The sequence below is a fragment of the Aquarana catesbeiana genome, linkage group LG05 (genome assembly GCF_042186555.1).
Source record: "Aquarana catesbeiana isolate 2022-GZ linkage group LG05, ASM4218655v1, whole genome shotgun sequence".
In the NCBI taxonomy this organism is placed as follows: Eukaryota; Metazoa; Chordata; class Amphibia; order Anura; family Ranidae; genus Aquarana; species Aquarana catesbeiana.
The window spans coordinates 548542362-548566120 of NC_133328.1; the positions used below are offsets into that span (position 1 = coordinate 548542362).

The 23759-nt window shown below is 42.1% G+C and overlaps 1 protein-coding gene across 1 annotated transcript in view; it reads left to right on the forward strand.

Annotated features, from left to right (window-relative positions):
- Positions 1–533: 533 nt before the first annotated feature.
- The window catches only part of PKIA (cAMP-dependent protein kinase inhibitor alpha), a 77060-nt gene continuing 53834 nt past the window's right edge, over positions 534–23759 (forward strand). The window contains exon 1 of the mRNA XM_073631845.1: positions 534–753. The gene's annotated coding sequence lies outside the window, so the exon portion shown is untranslated. The remainder of the gene's footprint in view (positions 754–23759) is intronic.

The window sequence follows — 23759 nt, forward strand, 5'->3', positions numbered from 1 at the left end:
TTGTTCGTCGGACTAGCATACAGAAGAGCGGATTTCTGGGTCCGGCGGAGTTACGACGCAAAGATTTGAAGCATGTTCCAAATCTAAAGTCCGTCAGACTGTAAAAGACCGCTGAAGGTCTGATGAAGCCCACACACGATCGAATTGTCCGCCGGACTCGGTCCGTCGAACCAGTCCGGTCAAAAAGTCCGACCGTGTGCACGCTGCATAAGTCAATCTTCAAAAATCTTTCTGTTATGTTATACACTTTATATTACACACGTTATACACCTTAGGAAAAGTCTGTCTGAGGGTCTGTCCAAACTGTATGATTGCATCTTAATTCCACCAAAAAAAAAAAAAAAAAAGAAAAGTTCTAATAGATGGTTTTTTGTTTTTTAAGCAAAATATAGAAGCAATTGGTTTACTATATGTGTAGTCACTCTTAATTTGACAAAACAGTTTTTTTTTTTAGCAGCTCAATGCAGAACATAATTTGACTTCACTCAGATTTGCTGCTTGTCTCTACAGCCTACAAATAAAGCTTCTTGAAAAAAAGGGGGGAAAAAAAGCCCACTAGGCAGGCGTGACAAAAGCCTCCAAAAAAAAAAAGAGAAAAAAAGAGAAGCAGCAGCTGCTATCTGGATGAGGAACATTGACATTGTCTGCCTGCAATTCTAACAGTCTACAATCAACCAATCCCAGGAACCGCACAATCACAGAGCTGGAATCAGCAGATCCTCCAACAATTTCTGCATTAGACGACCCTTAAAGGTAAGAATTTATTTCTATTTGTGATGTTGGAATCAGTTGTGATCTGTGCTTGTGTCATTTGTGTTAATGTGACATGCATGCTGGTGCCTCTATAGATAGATGCATTGTGCTATTACTGTGAATTAAAACCAAACGTGGGCTCATTCTATTAAAAAAAAGGCTGCACTCATGTGAAGACTTCCTATTACATTGCATTAATAATTAAACATGTTATGTAAGCAATGCACAACATATGTCCTGGCTATAAATCCATAATTATCCAGCTCACGGGGAGAGACTACTATTCCCATTAGATAATAGTGAGGGTGGCACGTTGTACATATCAGAACTCTCATGGTTACATTTCAGTGATTAATTGCAACCAGGCGGCTTCACGCTATGCTAAAAATCTGAAGTCCTCCTGGAGGAATCATTAATTATTAAAATTGTGCAATGGCCTCGTTTGTAGCATGTGTACGGAGAGAGAAAAAAAAATCCAGCTAGCCATTGGTTCATAGGACGGGTACCATGTAGGCCATGCACTGTTGCCAGGCAACAGCATCTGCCTGATCTTAAATTACAGATGCCTAAGAAATGAACATGCACACAGCAAAGGGAGTGGAATGGTGTACTGGAAATAAAACAGATGCTGCAGTTCTTCCTAAAAGTCTAGTTTGTATTTAATATCTAGGTGGGTTTTTTTTTTTGTTTTTTTTAGGTGGGGCACTGTAATTGCAATTGTAACATGTTATGTGGTAGCATTTAAAGCTGTTTTTAAACCAAAAAGGTAAAATATTGCAGCTTACCACTCTTTCGATGTGGTGGCTGCATTTATTTACTTTTCTTAGGGTTTATTCCCTCTGTTTTCACCTGGTGATCTGACCAATAACAAAAATCCTGTAGTAGGCCGGGTTCACACTGGTACGACGAGACAGTCGTACGACTGTGGATCCGACTTTGCCCTGCGACTTGTAGTCCGACATCCATCCGACTTCAATGAACAGGGATCCGATAATACCAGGCATACACTTTGTGTCTGGTATGAATCTTTAGGGGAAACTCCACGCCAAAAAAAAAAAAAAAAACGCATGGGGTTCCCCTTCCAAGACCATACCAGACCCTTCCTGGTATGGTTTTAAGGGGAACCCCCACACCAAAAACCATACCAGACCCTTATCCAAGCACGCAGCCTGGTAGGTCAGGTGAGGGGGTGGAGATGAGCAAGCGCCCCCCCCCCCCCCCCCCCCGAACCATACCAGGCCACATGCCCTCAACATTATGGTGTGGGTGTTTTGGGGCATGGGGGCCCTGCGCCCCCCACCTCAAAGCACCTTGTCCCCATGTTGATTAGGACAAGGGCCTCTTCCCGACAACCCTGGCCGGTGGTTGTCAGGGTCTGTGGGTGGGGGGCTTATCGGAATCGGGAAGCCTCCTTTAACAAGGGGGCCCCAGATCCTGGCCCCCATCCTATGTGAATGAACCTATGGTCCGACTTGTGTTGGACCATTTAAGACGGCTCTCATAGGGAACCACTGATTTGCACACGTCATGCAACATGAGCTTCCAAAGTCAAAGCATTTGTCGTATAAGTTTGAACCCGGTCTTAAGGCCCGTACACACGATACGAAAAGCGGTAAAGTTTCGTCCGCCGAACAATCTGCCGATTTTCGGATTGTTAATACGGTGCTTTCGACAGCCGATTCTGATTTTTCGGACGACAAAAGCTGGATGTGCAGACTATAAAATTTTTGTCAGACGTGAACACAACATCCAATTTTCATTTAATTAGTGCAGTTTTCGTCCCAAAAAATCGTAAGAGCAAGACTACGCTTGCTCAGAAATGAAAGAACACATACAAAACTATTTAACACATTACGCCACTTCTGAAGTTGAATTCTGTCGTATGAGAATTTTCATATGGTGAGTAACCTTTTCACTTTCCACATATATATATATATATATATATATATATATATATATATATGTGTGTGTATTATTATACTCCAATAGGAAGTTAGTTTTTAGCGCACTTATACTTTTTTAATAGTTTTTTATTGTAGTGGTATCAGAGCACTTTTCACATGAGTGCAGCTTAAAATTATTTGGTTATTTCCTATTTTTCACTCACAATATAGAGGTTGGGGGTTTTTTGTTATATATTCACTTTATCCCAATCCCTGATATTTGCACATTTTTTTCACATTATTTTTAACACCAGTTCATATTTAATATTCACCCTACATATCAGCACTTTAGTACACCTTAACAATCAATCAATCACATATGCATCCAGGTATTTGACATATCAAAATCAAAGCAAGAAACTCCTCTAATGCCCTGTACACACGATCGGACATTGATTGGACATTCCGACGACAAAATCTGTTGGATTTTTTCCGACGGATTTTGGGACAAACTTGTCTTGCATACACACGGTCGCACAAAGTTGTCGGAAAATCCGATCGTTCTGAACACGGTGACATAAAATACATACGTCGGGATTATAAACAGGGCAGTAGCCAATTAGCTTTCGTCTCTTAATTTATTCTGAGCATGTGTGCGTCGGATTTGTGTACACACGATCGGAATTTAAACGATTGGATTTTGTTGTCGGAAAATTTTATATCCTGCTCTCAAAGTTTGTGTGTCGAAATTCCAATGGAAAAAGTCAGATGGAACCCACACACGATCGGAATTTCCGACAACACAATCCAATCGCACTTTTTCCGTCTGAAAATCCGACCGTGTGTACAGGGCATTAGTGTAAACAGGTTAAAACTGTTATTTTATTAAAAGGTGAAAAAACACTCACATTTATGACGATTAAAGCGGTTGTATTGCCCACTTGATGATTTTTACCTACAGGTAAGCCTATAATAAGGCTTACCTGTAAGTAAAAATAATTTCTCCTCGCAGGTTTAGGAGATATTGACCCTGCATGCAGCCACTGATGTCAGCGGTGCATGCGCACTGCAGGTCCGGCGTATCCTGCCGGAACGTGCCAGAACGAAGGGCTCCCGCGCGTGAATGCGCGGGAGTGACGTCATCGCGGTTCCAGCCACTCACAGCACTGGAGCCAGCGATCCCGGGAGCAACGCCGGAGGAGCATGTGCTGTGGGAGCTTTGTTCTAAGGTAAGTATTTCATAATGTGCTAGTATGCGATGCATACTAGTACATTATACTATTGTCTTGCAATTTTTATATTTTTTTCAGCGGTTTACTACCGCTTTAAAAGCTTTTGTAAACAAACTCCAGGGTAACAGCAAAATGGCCTCCCACTAACATCCAGTTTGCCTGGTGATGTCACAGCAGGCTCCACCCATTTCATGTTTGGGAGTTAGCGCAACATTTTTTGTATTATATACTACATAAAATGTATTATATATAAATATAGTGTATGAGTTTCAACAGTGTATTGGTGCTCATTCTTTTGATCTGCACATAAAATACCAATGTAAATACATTGTAACAATAATATTGTTACAACGTATTTATGAATGAAGCCTGCAAACATTGTTGGTTTCATTTATACATGAGTTTCTGTTCTTCTGCAGCAGAGAGCAAGACCTAGCTGTCAAACTGATTGCCGGTCACTCTACACAATGTCAGCAGTGGGGAAAGAAGGCCATATGAAAAAAGTACTAGGTACTTAAATGCAATATTTTAGGGCGTACATCATACCTCCTAGGTTCACATTAGGTTAAAATTGGAGCACACTAGATACTACACTGGCACAGCTCAGACAGCTCACACTAAACTGCCAGAAGAGAAAAAAGTTTAAAGCAAGTGCTGCATGTTACAGTTTAACCACTTCAATACCGGGCACTTTCCCCCCTTCCTGCCCAAGCTAATTTTCAGCTTTCAGTGCTGTCAATTTTTAAATTACAATTGCGCGGTCATGTTACACTGTACCCAAACAAATGTTTTTGCATTTTGTTCCCACAAATAGAGCTTTCTTTTGGTGTTATTTGATCACCTCTGCGGTTTTTATTTTTTTGCTAAACAAATTAAAAAAGACCGAAAATTAAAAAAAAAATTTTTTCTCTGTTTCTATAAAATTTTGTAAATAAGTAAGTTTTCTCCCTTACTGATGGGTACTGATGAGGCTGCACTGACAGACATTGACAATGGGCACTGATAGGCGGCACTGATATGCAGCACTGATGGGCATTGATAGGCGGCACTGATGGGCACTCAAAGGTGACACTGATGGGCACTCAAAGGCTGCACTGATGGGTACTTATGGGTGGCACTGATAGGCGGCAATGATGGGTACTGATAGACGGCACTGATAGGTGGCAATGATGGGCACTGATAGGTGGCACTGATAGGCACCACTGATGGCACTGGCACTGGCAGGCATTGCTGATGGCCACTGATTGGCATCTGTCAGGGCATTGATTGGCTCATCCCTGGTGGTCCAGGGTGGCATACCTGGCGTGCGTCCTTTATGGGCATCCCTGCTGGTCCTGGCAGCATCCCTGTTGGTCCTGGGCGGGCATCTGCGGGAGGGCTGCACTGATAAACCATCAGCACAGACCCCCCCTGTCAGCAGAACCGCGGATCAGCTCTCCTCTACTCGCGTCTGTCAGAAGCGAGTGAGGAAAAAACGATAAATGGCTTTTCCTATTTACACTGTGATCAGCTGTGATTGGACACGGCTGATCACGTGGTAAAGAGCCTCCATCAGACTGACACACCGCACCACCGATCATCATATGACGCCCAGTCAGGATAACTGAACCACCGCCCAGCCGTCATTTTGCTATAGTGGTTAAAGTGACATTAAACCCAAAACCAAACATGTAATTAGCAATCCTTAGATGCGGTGACTACATCCGTTTTTTCTGTTCTTAGACTTTTTTTCCCTCTGTTTTCACCGGTGATCTGGCCAGTAACACCTCCTGAATCAGAGTGCCTACACTCTGGGTGAAGGAGCAACAGAGACACCTTTGCAGAGCAGCATTGTCTGTCTGGGGAGGGGAGAGTATTAGATGCACACAAACAGATTTAGATACACTAACATATTGAAGCAAAACTCAAGCTCAAAACTGACTATTCTAAGCACCCATGTCAGTGGTAAATGGTTTGTCTCAACCCTCTTACTGTTATATCTGCAGTATCTGCAGGACAGCTTGTAACAGACTTACTGGCTGGATCACAAGGTAAGAATAATAGAAAGAAAGCCTAAAAAGGAAAACTAATGCAGCCATCATAACTAAGCTGCAATATAACATATGTGTTGTTTAGGTAACAAAGCATGGAATAAGCTAAATATTATCCCCCACCCCCACCATGGTGCCCAAATCATACATGAAAGTACACATGAACCAATAAAATCATTTTCATGAAATATACATTGAAAGTGTTACTAAACCCACAACAGTAAAATCAGTCTGTATATGCAGTAAAGCATGCTTGTTATACTCACTGTGGAACCTAAGGGGTTAATCCTCTGCATTGTGTAAAAAGGCTGTTTGATCCTGTCTTCTTTGATCCTCCCCTTCTTCCACTATCTCCAATCCATCTCCTGATAGAGCTGAGGGGGGGGGGGGCTGGGGGGGACAAGCTGCACATGCTCAGTTCAATGTGTATTGTTAGTTTTTTTTTTCTTGGGAGAGTGTATGTGATCAGCACAGGGCCAATCAGCATTGTCCAGACAGAGGGTCGGGGGTCCACAAGTTTGAGAGGACGGTCAGGGGAGAATGAAAACTCCTCCTACAAGCTTTAACCCGACACTGATAGAGGTCACAAGACTGCGCTAACTGCTGATGAGAAAAGGGATTTAGCCATTTATATTTACTAAAACGAATGTATTTATATTTTCTGTGTACTATGGGAGACCAGATATAGTGAATGAAGGGTCCTGGGTTTAGTAACACTTTAAGATAACTCGCTGAACATTTCTTTTGAAAAAATGCTAATATCCTGGCTGTAATGCTAATGCTGGCCATACATTATACAATTTTCCTGTATATTTACCAAAGCTATATAATTTCTGGTCAAATCTAAACACCTTCAATTTGTATGCAATCGGACAGGCCCTTGCACTATATAGTTGAAGGTAAATCTAAAGGAAATTGAATTTTAAAAAATTGTATAATGTATGGCCAACTCCCTCTGCACATGTGTTCCAGGTCAGTGACTAAGAAAGTATTGGAACCTGTAGGTCAGCACAATAACCAACCAATTTTCAGAAGAAGAGGTGTAATGACATCTCATAAAAAAATTTCAGTCTTCGTGCTCTAAGCGACGCAAAAGTATGAGCTGTGTTAGTTATATCCTTGTTTTTTAAACATTCTGCCAAAAATGTAAAGAAATGGACATCGTCATTCAACTTTTAACTATAGCATAATATATTTTCATAAATGTGAAATGTACACCAACACCTACAGGCAGTCCACACATTTGTTTGCCTTCAGTGTGGGACACTTATTATATTCCTTCTCGCATGGATTTTCTTTGGCACAGGCAATGTAACAGTATTAAGAGATCTGACCCAGTGACATAATATAATGTGAGCCATCTGTTCCTTCATTACAGGCTGCTGTAGGGAATGTACTCAGTAAGCTCCTGTAATGTAAATCCACTATTTCAATCAGTATTGTTTTCCCTTTCGTTACCTTTTTAAGGTCCACCAAAATGCTTTACGGAAAGTTTATGTAAAACCAGAACTCATTTTAGATTAGAGTGGGCGATGGTTTAATTCCTTATTGGAAGCCTCCATAATGTGAAGACCCTTCATATTGACAATACTAAGCTAAGCAGGGCAATAAATTCTCTGCAGGATGTGGAAACCTTGCAAAAAGATCTGAACAAATTAATGGGGTGGGCAACTACATCATGGCAAAAGAGGTTCAATGTAGAAAAATGTAAAATAATGCATTTGGGTGGCAAAAATATGAGTGCAATCTATACACTGGGGGAAGAACCTCTGGAGGAATCTAGGATGGAAAAGAACCTGGGGGTCCTAGAAGATGACAAGCTCAGCAATGGCATGCAATGCCAAGCTGCTGCTAACAAAGCAAACATAATATTGGCATGTATTAAAAAAGGGATCAACTCCAGAGATAAAACAATAATTCTCCCGCTCTACAAGACTCTGGTCCGGCCGCACCTGGAGTATGCTGTCCAGTTCAGGGCACCAGTCCTCAGGAAGGATGTACTGGAAATGGAGCGAGTACAAAGAAGGGCAACAAATCTAATAAAGGCTCTGGAGGATATTAGTTATGAGGAAAGGTTGCGAGCACTGAACTTATTCTCTCTGGAGAAGAGACGCTTGAGAGGGGATATGATTTCAATATACAAATACCGTACTGGTGACCGCACAATAGAAATAAAACTTTTTCGCGGAAGGGAGTTTAACAAGACACGTGGCCATTCATTAAAATTAGAAGAAAAGAGGTTTAACCTTAAACTACGTAGAGGATTCTTTACTGTAAGAGCGGCAAGGATGTGGCATTGATAGTTTCAAGAAACTATTAGATAAGCACCTGAACGACCGCAACATACAGGGATATACAATGTAATACTGACATATAATCACACACATAGGTTGGACTTGATGGACTTGTGTCTTTTTTCAACCTCATCTACTATGTAACTATATTCACCTACCACCAGTACCCCAATGTGCTTCCCCTTATTTTTTTTTGTTTCATTTGTTTTTATTAAAAAATAAGTGTAATATCGCACAGTACAACAAAAGAATGAGTATGTAGTACCCCAAGGGGGTGAACAAGACAACAAACTTTAAGCAACCGGAAATATGTCCCTATATACTCAGGTATTTGGTACATGTTACACAGGATGTAAACAACGTAAATGGAGAAATCCCTCAAGGGGTGGGACTATAGCATCACTGGTAGATTAAAGTCAAAGAGGTAGTAAGAATTGTAACAATATCAAATGTTATTACAAACTGGACATATACAAAACATCAAGTGAAAATGGTGTATGGTACATATTGGAAAGATTAGATACAGACAGCTAACGCGTTTCAGGACTCTTTCAGAGGTGTCTTCAAAATAAAGTACATACAACTTTCCAAATGTTTGAGTGATAAATCATATCGTGAAGCTTAAGAACATGCATCAGCGGCCCATGCGTTAGGTATTACCTGACACCCATCCTGATGAGAACACTCGAACAGGCCAGCAGAGATTCCCCCAGGATGCAGTCTGAAGAGACGGGGACTGTGTGATGATAGAAGATGGATATAACCCCAATTGGGAACATGGATCAGCGGGACCACTGTATAGTGCAGAAAATCACTGCACCGACATAGTCCAGACTGAAGATAGTCCTGAGTCAGTTGTTTGGTGATGAAGCCAGGTGGTCAGTATTTCTAAGCACAAAAAGCGAGTCCACACCTGTATGAGCTTCAGAGAGATAGAGACGCATCCAGCCGATCAAAGAACCCTGTGTGCAGACAGCTGCTACCTGGATGCTTAAGGGGGAGGGATGATAGCTCCTGACAAATTCTCCGTCGCATATGATAAAAGCAGTCTGAGTTTTGTGTTGGGGAGGATGCAATATAGATTAGCAGAGCCCTGAACTATTCAATGAACAGTGCTGAAAGTCTCTACCTATGAGGAGGGGGGGTGCCTTTACTCCAATCAGCTGTCTTGGCTGTATACCCAGGATTCACTGCAGTGCTAACCAGGTAGAGAAAATCTCCTAACATGATCTGAACTTTCTAAAGAGTATTACTATTTAAAGATAAAGACGGTAAGTTTTTTATGTAGTGAGATTTGTTTCATCTCTGTGTATCATCTGAGGCTGTTCATTTCACTGGGTATATGTGAGGGTTTACATCCACTTTAAAGTAGGAGGTGCCGATGCTTGAAAGTGCATTTCTTGCACACAAATTAGGCCACATCCCAGTTTAAGAGACATCTTCCATAGAGATGCTCTTTTGGCAGGGTGGTTAAGCTCCTGCACTTTAAACAAAGTTACTTTAAGCACCATGGGGACAAACCATATGTGTTACCTTTAGTCAACATGCGGGGAAGGCAGCAGACCCAAGTGTAAGCTCCCGTTAAAGCTGCATAGTAGTATTCCAGTTTGATATCCTACTGAGTTTTCACCTCAAATGCCAGACCTGGAACCGACAAGGAATATCCTGGGAAGTGTGCTCCATGTGACTGGGGAAGTCAGGTAGCATACCTGTTTCAAGTTTGAAGGTTAGAGGCGATCAGAGTGCATGACTCTTTTGTTTGCACTTGTAAGAGACAGTCTGCCAGTCATTTTGGGTGTTTACCCTGGTAGGGGGTAAACGGGATGTGGGTTCTTGCTCTGGAAGAATGTTCCATGAGCAGAGCAATGCTAGGCCCTCATTGAGCGATGTGATCATGGAAGTGGTATCATTGAGGATGATAGTGAGCTTCACTGGGTAGCACCAACAGTAAGTGATATTGTGATTTAGGGCTTTCGTTATTGGCAGGAGTGATTTACTTTTTTGTAGCATATATTGGGAGAGATCCATTTGAAGGCGGGAGAATTGCTTTGGGATGTTTTACGGAAGTTGGACATAAGTTTGTCCTTTACGTGGTAAAAATGTACCCTCATTATAACATCTTTGGGAACGTTGTCAGGAAGGTAAAAGGGTTTAGGTAAGCGGTGTATTCTACGGATTACCATTTCAGAGGTTGGAGTAGACGGTAGGACTGTGTGGATCAGGTCATATGCGTATTGATTCAGTTGAGCGTTTTGGACAGACTCGGAACACCTCTGAGTTTCACATTGTTCCGCCTTAAGCAGTCCTCAATGTCTGCGGCTGTAGCTTTGAGTTTTTCCAGCTCATCATCCTGGTCATTGTGTGCATTTATTAGGGTGTGTTGTGGGAAGATGCAAATTTACCCATATTATGTTATTCATTCTCCCACCTAGCTCCTGTACTTCAGCTTTGAAATTTATCACACATGCCATCATATCTTCATGTAAGGAGGCCCGCAGGGACACCAACATGTCCTTTAGAGTGGACTCAGAGACAGGCTAGTTGGTAGCAGGAAAGGAGCTAAAGGTATCTGCCAGTTCCCTGGTAGTCTTTGCATAGTTGCAGCTATGGCTTACCTCTATGGATGGGAGAGGAGCCAGCAGATAGCCTTGGTTTTCACTTGGCAAGGCTCTATGATGTTGGGGTTGAAGCCACTGGTGACCGTGGCTGTGAGGCTTTAGAGGCTCCATGTGGAGTGAGAGGAGCCGCTGGACGAGGCCAGGGAGCTGGTGCCATTTTATACATACAGCCGCTCCGTGGGGAGGAAGAAGTGTGGTAGCTTCTTCGTGCTGGAAGCTTCTTTTTTCTTCCTGGTCATCTCTGAGGATGCAGGGACACTATGGCAGGTAGCTGGGGGTATTGGGGGCTTGGTTTTATCGCCTCTAGATGTTGTATTCACCGGTGACCGGGAGGAGCTGCTCAATCAGGCTTCCATCCAGCAGCATGGTAAACAGGCCCCCTTGGTCCCCCTTAATAATAGTCACCATTACACCCCCACCACCTCCTCCTGTTATGCTCTCAACAAATTCTTCCAGCAATCTCAGCCCCATGATTATCTTAGGGATCATTGTACAGTATATGTCCACATTATATTGGTGATCAGTGTAGATCTCTGTTACATTGGTGGTCAGTTTTAAAACACCTGTTAGATTGGTATTGAGTGTACATGCCCCTTTTACATTGATAGTCAGTATAAAAACAACTGTTACACCAGTATTCAGTGTAAGTGCCCCCATTACATCCATGGTCAGTGTAAAACCATGACATTCATGACCATGACAGTAGAAGAGAAGAATCTGGTTGGCCGCACATCCAATAAAATCACCTTTATTTAGACATATGCCAGAAAGACTCTTTGCACTACATTCAAGGTGAACACAGCACTCTAGCTAATGCGTTTCACGTCAACATCAGCGCTTAGTCATAGCTGAAAAATACGTAAATATAGATAAATAAGTATAAAAATGTAGAAAAATCCTTATCCATGTATATACAGTATTTGTTACTTCCCATAAACCTATGCCCGAATACAAGAGTAACTGATAGGATGGGTTCACCTTTTGTAACATGTTACATGTTACAAATCCATAGGCCGCCGAAACCCCCCCGGCATGCTGTCAATCAACTTCTGGGCCACATCCTGACTGATGGCAGCTCATTCTTGCATAATCAATGCTAGTTTGTCAGAATTCGTGGATTTCTTTTGTTCTCCCGTCTCTTGAGGATTGACCACAAGTCCTCAAGGGTATTCAGGTCTGAGGAGTTTCCTGGCCATGGACCCAAAACTTTCATGTTTTGTTCCTCAAACCACTTGGTTATCACTTTTGCCTTATGGCAAGGTGCTCCATCATGCTGGAAAAGGCATTGTTCCTTACCAAACTGTTATTGGATGGTTGGGAGAAGTTGCACTCTTTGGATGTTTATTCTTTATTCATGGCTGTGTTCTTGGGCAAAATTGTGAGTGAGCTCACTCCCTTTACTGAGAAGCAACACCACACATGAATGGTCTCAGGATGCTTTACTGTTAGCATGACACAGGACTGATGGTAGCGTTCACTTTTTCTTCTCCGGACAAGGTTTTTTTACGGATGCCGCAAACAATCAGAAAGGGGATTCAACAAAGAAAATGACTTTACTCTAGTTCTCAGCAGTCCAATCCCTGTACCTTTTGAAGAATATTAGTCTGTCTCTGATGTTTTTCCTGGAGAGAAGTTGCTTCTTTGCTGCCCTTCTTGACACCAGGCCATCCTCCAAAAGTCTTCTCCTCACTGTGATGCACTCATACCTGCCTGCTGCCATTTCTGAGCAAGCTCTGCACTGGTGGTGCCCCGATCCTGCAGCTGAATCAATTGTAGGAGACAGTCCTGGCGCTTGCAAGACCTTCTTGGTGCTCTGAAGCCTTCTTCACAAATGCAGTGGAAATGTTTTTTTATAAGATTAAGTTAATTTTCATGGCAAAGAGGGACTTTGCAATTAATTGCAATTCATCTGATCACTCTTCATAAAGTTCTGGAGTATACGCAAATTGCCTTTATAAAAACTGAGGCAGCAGACTTTGTGAAAATTAATATTTGTGTAATTCTCAAAACTTTTGGCCATGGCTGTAGTTCTCAATGAATTACCACAGCGCTGTTGAGTGGTAGTCCATTGATGCTTCCTGCCAGTGTGTACCTGCTTTGCCATACAATGTACGACCAAACAGCTTACACACAGAGTCTGCAAAAGTACTGCATTGCACCCATGATCTGCTGATCGTGGGTGCAATGTTTTAGAGGCTCCCAACAAAAAATAAAAATAAATGAACATATTTTTACCTGCAAAAAGATGTGCATTTATTTATTCTTTTAAAAAAGGTGAACTTTCAATGGGTGTCCGCTCACTAACTAGACAAAACAAAGACAAAAAACCCTGACAATACAGAAAGAGTATAAAAAAAAAAACAATTAGGAGTTATTTCCAATATAAACCAAAACTTTATTCATAATAATACCGAATGGTTAGGACTCAATCATTATTTAGTCTGTAGAAAAGCTATAGAGTCCACAAACTATGTTATGTACTATATATCTGAAAATTAATCAATCCTGATGTACTGGTGGCCTATCTCATTTCTTGAGGTCCTTAAATGCCAGGACAGTACAAATTCCCCAGATTACTCATTTTTGGAAAGTAGACAGTCCAAGGTATTTAGTAAGATGCATGGCGGGTTATTTGAAGTTGAAAATTTTTGTCATAATTTTATGAAAAATGAAGAAATTAATTAATTCAATTTTTTCTTTACATACTGTCACCCGTGCAGTACAGGATCATCATATAACTGGTGTGGTTGTGATCAGGGACACTGACTGGTGACAGTATGAACAAAAAAATAATAATAATAATAATTTTTTTTACATTTTTCTTTTCTTTATTACATTTTTTTTTTTACATTTTTTTAACACACTATGACCAGAACACTATAATGTTATCATAGCGATCAGAATTTTATTTTATTTTTTACACATTATGTTGTTTATAGCAGTGAATTACATTGATTATGGATGCATTCAGTTTGTTCTGTTTTGTGATTAGCTGTGATTGGTCAAAGCTTGTCACATGGAACAGATGGGCTGTGATTGGCCCTGTCTGTACCATGTGATCACACTGACCAATCACAGCTAGAAACACAATTGTACACAATGGATGGCATGAAAGGAAGTCACAGTAGTCACATGATACCAGCAGTGAGCCAGTACAATGATCAGTCATTGGCTGTGTCCAGTAGACATGGCTGGTGACAGATCGTGCCCCTGCGCGGCACCGCAGCTACTTCTGATTGGACGTCATGGTAAAGCCATCGTCCAGACATCATTCTGCTATAGGCTGGGTGGGTAGGTGTTAAGGAAAGATTGGTTTAACCACCTCAATACTGGGAACTTTCACCCCCTTCCTGCCCAGGCCATTTTTCAGCTTTCAGCACTGTCGCCCTTTGAATGACTATTGCTTGGTCATGCAAAACTGTACCCAGGTTAATTTTTAATCATTTTCTTCACACAAACAGAGCCTTCTTTTGGTGGTATTTAATCACTGTTGTTTTTTTTTTTATTTTTTTACAAGAAAAAAGACCAATAATTTTGAAAAAAAAAAGTTTTTCTTAGTTTCTGTCAGTAAATTTTGTAAATAAGTAATTTTTCTCCTTCACAAAAGGCCCTTATAAGACCCTAATCAATTTGTGATATTAATCTGTCATCATGCAACAAGCAATTCCCATGGGGACAGCACGAGCATAAATCATATTAGGCAGTTAGTCAGTGTTTGGGTTTTATGTGCCTTTTTATTTAGCAAACACTAGTCTAGATGGTAAGGTCTGTAAGATCCGTGTTGGAATACACTGTGTATTTTAACCGTAAACACTGCCGCCTGCTTCATCAGTTGGCAAACACAAGACAGAATATGCAAGTGGGCAAAATTATAACATCAAGTACTAGTATTAAAAACGATTTTTTTACAGACAGAACATTAGCAATACAATAAAAGAATTAAATCTGAATTGACAGAAAATATTTAAATCTCCCACAGACTATGCAGTACACATTTAAAGCTGAACTCCAGGATGACCAAATATCGTCTAAATACAAAAGCCACATATATTTATATTTGAATCTTTGTGTATTTCTTGCATATATGTGCAGTAATCCAGTGTGAAATGTTGCCTCTGTGCAGGAACTTCCTGTAATAAAGACTGGTCACTGCTGCTCCTTGTCCTTGCAGGGCGACTGGACTGGTCTCTGCCCCCTCCTGTTGTTTTCTGCAAACATTCTGTGGTGGGTGGGACTGCTAGGTCCCTCCCAGAGCTCTGCTGTCTACACAGGCCTCCTGCAGCAATGTGACAATGTCACTGCTACAGACCTTTGTTTACATGTAAAAAACTGTATTTTTGCTAGAAAATGACTTAGAATGCCCAAACATTAAATATATTTTTTAAAGCAGAGGCCCTAGAGAATAAATTTGGGCATTACAATTTATGTCACATGGTATTTGCACAGCAGTTTTTCAAACGCAAATTTTTGGGAAAAATCACACTTTTTTGAATTTTAATGCAAAAAAACACAATACATAAGGGCCTTTTAACACTGCTCTGTAGCAAACTCGTGGTAAACACGCATATGCATTTTTACCACAGTTGTGCTGTGTTTCAGATAGTTACATAGTTACATAGTAGGTGAGGTTGAAAAAAGACTCAAGACCATCAAGTCCAACCTATGTGTGTGATTGTATGTCAGTATTACATTGTATATCCCTGTATGTTGTAGTCATTCAGGTGCTTATCTTATGCCGCGTACACACGAGCGGACTTTACGGCAGACTTTGCCCGGTGGACTTTTCGACGGACTTTACGATGGACTTTCTGAATGAACGGACTTGCCTACACACAATCAACCAAAGTCCGTCGAATTCGTACGTGATGACGTACGACCTGACTAAAACAAGGAAGTTCATAGCCAGTAGCCAATAGCTGCCCTAGCGTGGCTTTTTGTCCGTCGAACTAGCATACAGACGAGCGGACTTTTCGACCGGACTCGGGTCCGTCAGATAGATTTGAAACATGTTTCAAATCTAAGTCCGTCCAACTTTTGAGAAAACAAAGTCCGCTGGAGCCCACACACGATCGAATTGTCCGATGAAATCCCGTCCGCCGGGCAAAGTCTGCCGTAAAGTCCGCTTGTGTGTATGCGGCATAATAGTTTCTTGAAACTATCGATGCCCCCCGCTGAGACCACCGCCTGAAGGGAATTCCACATACTCGCCGCTCTTACAGTAAAGAACCCTCTACGTAGTTTAAAGTTAAACCTCTTTTCTTCTCATTTTAATGATTGGCCACGAGTCTTGTTAAACTGTCTTCTGCGAAAAAGTTTTATTTCTATTGTGGGGTCACCAGTACGGTATTTGTATATAGAAATCATTTCCCCTCTCAAGCGTCTCTTCTCCAGAGAGAATAAGTTCAGTGCTCGCAACCTTTCCTCATAACTAATATCCTCCAGACCCTTTATTAGCTTTGTTGCCCTTCTTTGTACTCGCTCCATTTCCAGTACATCCTTCCTGAGGACTGGTGCCCAGAACTGGACAGCATACTCTAGGTGCGGCCGGACCAGAGTCTTGTAGAACGGGAGAATTATCGTTTTATCTCTGTAGTTGATCCCCTTTTTAATGCATGCCAATATTCTGTTTGCTTTGTTAGCAGCAGCTTGGCATTGCATGCCATTGCTGAGCCTATCATCTAGTAGGACCCCCAGGTCCTTTTCTATCCTAGATTCCCCCAGAGGTTCTCCCCCGAGTGTATAGATTACATTCATATTTTTGCCACCCAAATGCATTATTTTACATTTTTCTACATTGAACCTCATTTGCCATGTAGTTGCCCATACCATTAATGTGTTCAGATCTTTTTGCAAGGTTTCCACATCCTGCAGAGAAGTTATTGCTCTGCTTAGCTTAGTATCTGCAAATACAGAGATTGAACTGTTTACCCCATCCTCCAGGTCGTTTATGAACAAATTAAACAGGATTGGTCAGTACAGAACCCTGGGGAACCCCACTACCCACCCCTGACCATTCCGAGTACTCCCCATTTATCACCACCCTCTGAACTCGCCCTTGTAGCCAGTTTTCAATCCATGTACTCACCCTATGGTCCATGCCAACGGACCTTATTTTGTACAGTAAACGTTTATGGGGAACTGTGTCAAATGATTTTGCAAAATCCAGATACACCACATCTACGGGCCTTACTTTATCTAGCTGGCAACTCACATCCTCATAGAAGGTTAGTAGATTGGTTTTGCAAGAACGATTCATCAAGAATCCATGTAATGATACCGTTCTCATTACTAAAATCTTGTATATAGTCCCTTATCATCCACTCCAAGAGTTTACATACTATTGATGTTAGGCTGACTGGTCTGTAATTCCCAGGGATGCATTTTGGGCCCTTTTTAAATATTGGTGCTACATTGGCTTTTCTCCAATCAGCTGGTACCATTCCAGTCAGTAGACAGTCTGTAAAAATTAGGAACAACGGTCTGGCAATCACTTGACTGAGTTCCCTAAGTACCCTCATGTGCAAGCTATCTGGTCCCGGTGATTTATTAATGTTAAGTTTCTCAAGTCTAATTTTAATTCTGTCCTCTGTTAACAATGGAGGTGCTTCCTGTGATGTGTCATGAGGATAAACACTGCAGTTTTGGTTACTGAAGCCCCCCGATTCACTCGTGAAGACTGAGGAGAAGAATAAATTCAATACCTTCGCCATCTCCCCATCCTTTGTAACTAGATGTCCTTCCTTATTCTTTATGGGGCCAATATGGTCTGTCCTACCTTTTTTACTGTTTACATACTTAAAGAATTTCTTGGGATTTTTTTTTGCTCTCCTCCGCTATGTGTCTTTCATGTTCTATCTTAGCCATCCTTATTGCACCTTACATTCTTCTTGCATTCTTTATAAAGTCTGAATGCTGATGATGATCCCTCAACCTTGTATTTTTTGAAGGCCTTCTCCTTTTCTTTTATATGTATTTTTACATTGGAGTTAAGCCATCTAGGACTTTTGTTTGCTCTTTTAAATTTATTACCCAATGGGATTCATTGGCTAATGCCCTTATTTAATATGCTCTTAAAGCAAACCCATCTCTCCTCCACGTTCTTTGTTCCTAAGATTTTATCCCAGTTTATGCCTTCTAGCAAGGTTCGTAGTTTAGGGAAGTTGGCTCTTTTGAAATTCAGTGTCTTTGTGTTCCCTTTATGTTTCCTATTTGTGTGATTTATACTGAAACTAATTGACCTGTGATCGCTGTTACCTAAATTGCCCCGTAATTCCACACCCCTGATCAGGTCTGTATTGTTGGTAATCAATAGATCCAGTAATGCTTTATTTCTAGTTGGTGCGTCTACCATCTGACCCATAAAATTGTCCTGCAAGACATTAACGAACTGGCGAGCCTTAGATGAATACTCGGTTCCCTCCGCCCAGTCTATGTCTGGATAATCCTCCATTATGATAACACTTCCCATCCTTGCTGCTAATCCAAATTGTGATAGGAGATCTGTCTCCACTTCCTCCCTCAGGTTGGGGGGCCTGTAGCATACTCACAGTATTTTTTTCCTCTTAGCTTCATCCCTTTGAAGCTCTACCCAAAGGGATTCCACCTCCTCCCTAGCTCCCTTAGTGATGTCATCTCTCACATTCACATACATTGTATATCCCTGTATGTTGTGGTGGTTCGGGTGCTTATCTAATAGTTTTTTAAACTATCGATGCCCCCCGCTGAGACCATCAGACCAGTCCCTTCGAAAAGTCCGCTCGTGTGTGCGCGGCATTAGAAATCATGGGGCCCCATACAGCCTACCTGACAGGGCCCCCCCCTTTGACATCGCCCTTGACTCCACCCCGCGCCCCTTCCCTGACCCCGCCTCAAAACAAAATGCAGTTTTGTCTTTAAGTGGAGCGGGGGGGCATACAGTGCAGCAATTGTGAAAGTGATTGGGAGGCTTCAGAGCTGCTCTTATCATTTTCACATGAAACCCGACAGTTGCCTTTACAAATATACACACACTCCTGGCTGCTGACCCTGGTCGGGAGTGTGTATGCATTTAAAAACACATGTTTGCAGCACGGTCCTAGTGTTGTTTTAAAATAGTGCTGGGACTTGGTTAAGGTGAAGTGATTGGGGGGAGGCAGTAAAAATGCAGCTCAGCTGCTCATTTTTACCCCCATGCAAGTGTAAAGTAGCATCTCACTGTGCCTTATGATCTTTATCATTAGGATATTCATTCACATAGCACATCAGGTGCTCGGCTGAGTGCTGACTTTTAACTTTTTACTGTTAGCTTATGGCTGTACTGTGTGTTACAGCCATGTGACACTGCAACAGAACCGAGCACCTGATGCGCTATGTGAATGAATATCCTAACTGTCAACTGTCAACTGGCAAATGTCGTGTTTCATGTGAAAGTGATAAGAGCAGCTCTGAAGCCTCCCAATCACTTTCACAACTGCATTTTGTTTTGAGGCGGGGTCAGGGAAGGGGCGTGGGGTGGAGTCAAGGGCGATGTCAAAGGGGGGGCCCTGTCAGATAGGCTGTATGGGGCCCCATGATTTCTAATGCCGCGTACACACGAGCGGACTTTTCGAACGGACTGGTCTGATGGACCGAGTTCGACGGACAATTCAACCGTGTGTGGACTTCATCGGACCTGCAGCGGACTTTTTCGGTGGAAAATCTGACGGACTTTAGATTTGGAACATGTTTCAAATCTTTATGACGGAACCCTGCCGGACCCAGTTCCTATTGAAAGGTCCGCTCGTCTGTATGCTAGTCCGACGGACAAAAACCGACGCTAGGGCAGCTATTGGCTACTGGCTATCAACTTCCTTATTTTAGTCCGGTCGTACGTCATCACGTACGAATACGTCGGACTTTGGTGTGATCGTGTGTAGGCAAGTCCGTTTGTTCGGAAAGTTCGTCGGAAGTCCATGAGGACCAGACCTGTCGAAAAGTCCACTCGGGTGTATGCGGCATTACAGTGGCCCTGCTCACAGGTAATTCTGCTGACATCAGAGATCACATCACAGAATTTCCCTTGTAACCAAAATGCCCCTATAAAGCATTCTATAGTGAGATCAGAAGTCGATCAGCTGGAAACCAGGAATTCAGTTTCCTTTGACGGCAGCAGTTCCAGCACAAACAACTCCGGAACCCACCACCAGAGTCTTGGAAATCAGCCACTGCACCATATGCAATTTCAAAGATGTTTTCAATAATGGTTAGGAGGGAAGTAGCTAAACAATTCAGCAGTCATAGCTGCCATAGTTGTATCCCCAGTGGTTTTCTGTAACTGGAAAACCATAGCCATTCCTACCTGCATTTTTTACATAGTATTGTTTGATATAAAATGACAAGTTAACTTTAATAACCGGGGTTACTATAATGATTGTACTTACTTTAATAACAGATTTTAGTCAAGACCTTGAGGTGAAACATCTTGAAAGCTTCTATATTTGCAGGCAATCTTTACCATTGCATACCCTCCTAAGTATTTACAGGGTGTGTTAGTCAGTAAAGTTTTTTTTTGTTTTTTTTTTCAAACAGCAGCTGATAAGCCTATCCATTTCTCATTTTCACTTGTACCCTGTATAAAACAACAGCTGTTTCTTCATGAGGAAGAGATAGATTCCATACTTGCCAACATCCGAACATAATATGTACAGACATTTTTCTGCTGGTCACGGGCATGCTTTCTCTTTATCGGTTTGAATAAAGGGCATTTTTATCAAATGAATATAGTGTATATGTTGGCAACCCACTTCCACTTATTAGCTTATATTCCATGACCTCATTTACCATAATATTGTTGCTAAGAACCGTCATTATTACCCCATAACCATCAATTAGATTTTAACTTGATCAGACAAATTGCAGCTGGAACCTGGAAATCCAAATAAGATTTGTGGCAATGAGAAAATGCAGACATTTCATAATATGAACAGCGATGAGCAAATATTAAAACATTTGCTCTACTGGTGATGCAGCTGAGTGGCCACTGAGTTTTGCTTTATAGGGTAAATATTTACAATTTGCCATATAACAAGTTAGTAAATGGGTCATTTGGACCCTTCTTTAGTTTACTAAGGGAGCCTCTGTCTCAGTGTGGGTTCCCAAGTCTCACAAATCTCTTGTCCATGTGTGAGTGAGATCCTGCATTTACTGACTAGTAGAGGATACAATATAATTGTAGCAAGATCCCAGGCCCCCTTTAGTCTAACGAGAACCTCCAGAGCCAAGAGCTGCTGACATCCTTCTGTATAGAGTGGGTTGTAAGGCATAGTGGGTGTAATGCAAGATAGATTCATGGGCGCCAGACACTTTTTAGATGCAAAGAGATTGTATTTCTCTTGAACAGAACTTTGAGAGAGGGTTAGGGCTAGGGTTGTCACCTCATTCCTTTAAACCCGAATACATATTAATTACACAGGTTCTGTGGCTGATTAAGGTGGTAATTAAACTCACTTGGTGCCTTATCTGCATTAAATTGGCCTCAGAACCTATGTAATTCATATGTGTCCAGGTTTAAATGGATGAGGTGGCAACCCTAGTTAGGGCCTGGACACCCTTAGGTAGTTGTAATGTTAATTAGCAGACTCCCGAGACTTCTACAGGTAGACAGCTATGCAGGGAAAGGCATCCAGCAAGACACCACATCTGCATGTGTAGGAATGCTGTCTCCTATGGCAACAGTCTTAGAACAGTTCCTAACACAAGTTGTAATGAACTGCTTTACTTTCTCTACAGTCACTTCTTGTAGGTGCTCTTCCAATCTTCACTTAAGTATATTCCTCAAGCATCACCTCTGCTTCTTTGCTGGGTCCCTAGCTTGGCACTCCAGATACTTCTCAAGCTTCACCCCACTGCCCTGCTCGGTCCCTGGCTTGGCGCACATGGCTGCTCTGCAAGCGTCACCTCTGCTGGCTGGGTCCCTGGCTTGACACCTGCTGAAGTTTCCCAACTCTTCACTGTCCCCGGTTGGTGAGAATACTGCTCCAGTACTTGCTTCAGCTACTCACTGTGGTCCCTGGTAATAAGGTGGTTGGTACCTTAGTGGCGACAGCTTCCCCTCTACCCCCAACCACGACAGGTTCTCCGGCCGGCAGAACCGTCACTTCTGGATGGACTGCAAGCCGCAGTCTCAACCCTACTCTGCTCTCTTGCTTCTGGATAGGCCCCCAGACAGCCTAGCAGCCAGATGTGCCCGGGATAGGGCCAAACTCCGGCCTGGGCAGTAGAACACACATCCACCCAGACAGCCGTCCAGGTGGCACAGAACCCTGATCACCTGACTCCACCCAAATATATATGTTCTCCCAGCAGGCCACGGGATTTAAGAAAACCCCTGCCCATTGGCTGAGATACCCCATAAACTCCTAATCTTTCCTTGCTTTGCGATTGTCTTATCTAATGTCACCAGGTACCTGGCCACCTAGCGACAGAAGAGAGAAGTGCAGCAATTTCAGACTTAGGGTGAACTCAATTGATTCCTAACAATGAGCCAAGGTAACTACACCTGGCAGGTAAATTTAGGAGCAACCCCGCCTAAACTTCAGGGTGTTACATAATACTTGTTTATTAAAGTCTTGACAGCCTTTAGGAAATTTTACAATTTAATCAGGTCAGTAAAGTCAGGAAATATATTTTTAAAAAGATTCTGCTCACTAACAGAATAGAGGTCCCTGCATGACAGGTCGAGAGACTCTGCTCATCTATACTACTGGCAATCTGATCATTCTGATCATTGTAAGTACAAGGAATTAAAGATAGTCTTTCTTCGCTCGTTATATAGAAAGAGGATCGAAAAAGGTCCTGCTGTCTAGTATGGAGGATGTGATGTGACAAGTGAGCTAGAAAGCAGGAGGTCATGGGAAGAGTGGAGAGGACTTGTAAGAGGGTAGTAAGGAGCCGGGGAAAATCGTATCATTCTTTTCCCTATATGGGTTCAGCTAGGAAGATAGGTGTAAAGAATACCCCTCAATGGGCAACTGCTGACTGCTTTGAATGAATGATTTTTGTGTGCCTGTTATGGCAAGGGGAGGTAAAGTTACTGAAAAACAGCATGGACTGGTCTCTGTTATTATCGTGTGACCTTTACCTGAGTAGGAATGTATTCACCTAGTACAGTCAGGGAAAGCTATTAGAATTGCAGTCATGAAAGTAAGTATTCACCACTTGGGACTGTTCCCATATCACTCCCTCTGGGACCGGGACCAACACTAGCTTAGGTTTAGGCCAGAAGCCTGCTGGTAGCACCCGTTGTTGGAATATAGGTGCAATGTTTACTTTGCCCCGGCTACAGACTTTTTATGTAATATTTTGAAATGAGGTTGGTGATGTAGGTAAAGGGCCCAGTTGTGGATGGCTTTGTAAGTTGGTATGAGGTGAAGGTAGTAAAATTTGGACAATGATTGTATGCAAGGTTAAAAAATTAGGTACAGGGGCACAGGGGGTGAAATATTATAAGCTCTGTTTTTTAAAAATTTAGTTTTATGAAGTTAGTTTAGTTTAGGCTATAGGGGAAGAAGTTTTTTTTTTTTTTTGTCCTAGCTGGAAAGATTCACTGTCTCTATTTGTCCTGGAGACCAATGTCACTGAAACAGCAAGTTATGGTAAATCCAAAATTTTACAGCTATCGCCAGAACAAAAACTTCCAATGGGAACACCTGTTATGGTAATAACTGTCTGATAGGGCGTACACACGGTCGGACTTTGTTCGGACATTCCGACAACAAAATCCTAGGATTTCTTCCGACGGATGTTGGCTCAAACTTGTCTTGCATACACACGGTCACACAAAGTTGTCGGAAAATCCGATCGTTCTAAACGCGGTGACGTAAAACATGTACGTCGGGACTATAAACGGGGCAGTGGCCAATAGCTTTCATCTCTTTATTTATTCTGAGCATGCGTGGCACTTTGTCCGTCGGATTTGTGTACACACGATCGG